Source organism: Buceros rhinoceros, unplaced genomic scaffold (genome assembly GCF_000710305.1).
Source record: "Buceros rhinoceros silvestris isolate BGI_N320 unplaced genomic scaffold, ASM71030v1 scaffold34889, whole genome shotgun sequence".
Lineage (NCBI taxonomy): Eukaryota > Metazoa > Chordata > Aves > Bucerotiformes > Bucerotidae > Buceros > Buceros rhinoceros.
Genome location: NW_010430340.1, coordinates 1304 through 1762, shown reverse-complemented (window position 1 = coordinate 1762; position 459 = coordinate 1304).

Below are 459 nucleotides of genomic sequence, written 5' to 3'. Positions count from 1 at the left end.
CCCGGGGCACATCTGGGCCATCCAGATGTGGTCTGGGCGTTGTGTTTGCCGTATGTGCAACCAGCTATTAAGCCAGTCTAGGGAAAGGGGGTTGCCGTTGGTCGCGGAGCCACTGGTCCCCCTCGCCACCCCCTCTGCCCGGCTGCTCTGCGCTCCCAGATGTCTTTGAACCAAACCAAGCAGAGCCTGAAGTGGGAGTTCCTAACAGTTCCAAGCCTCATTTTTAACATCGGAGGACGGCGGCTCTCAAGCATTTTTTTCCTTTCTTTTATCCCAAAGCCCTTAAAAACAAGGACAGTCAAATCTTTTCGATCTCTCTCGGCAAAGACAGTTCTCCCGTAGCCGTCACGTTGTTCCTGTCAGACTGTACCGCCTGTTTCCACATCCATTTCCCCTTTTCACCTGTCACCGTCTCTGTAAAGTTTCCCTTACGAAAAGCTGCACCGCAGTAGGGCCGCT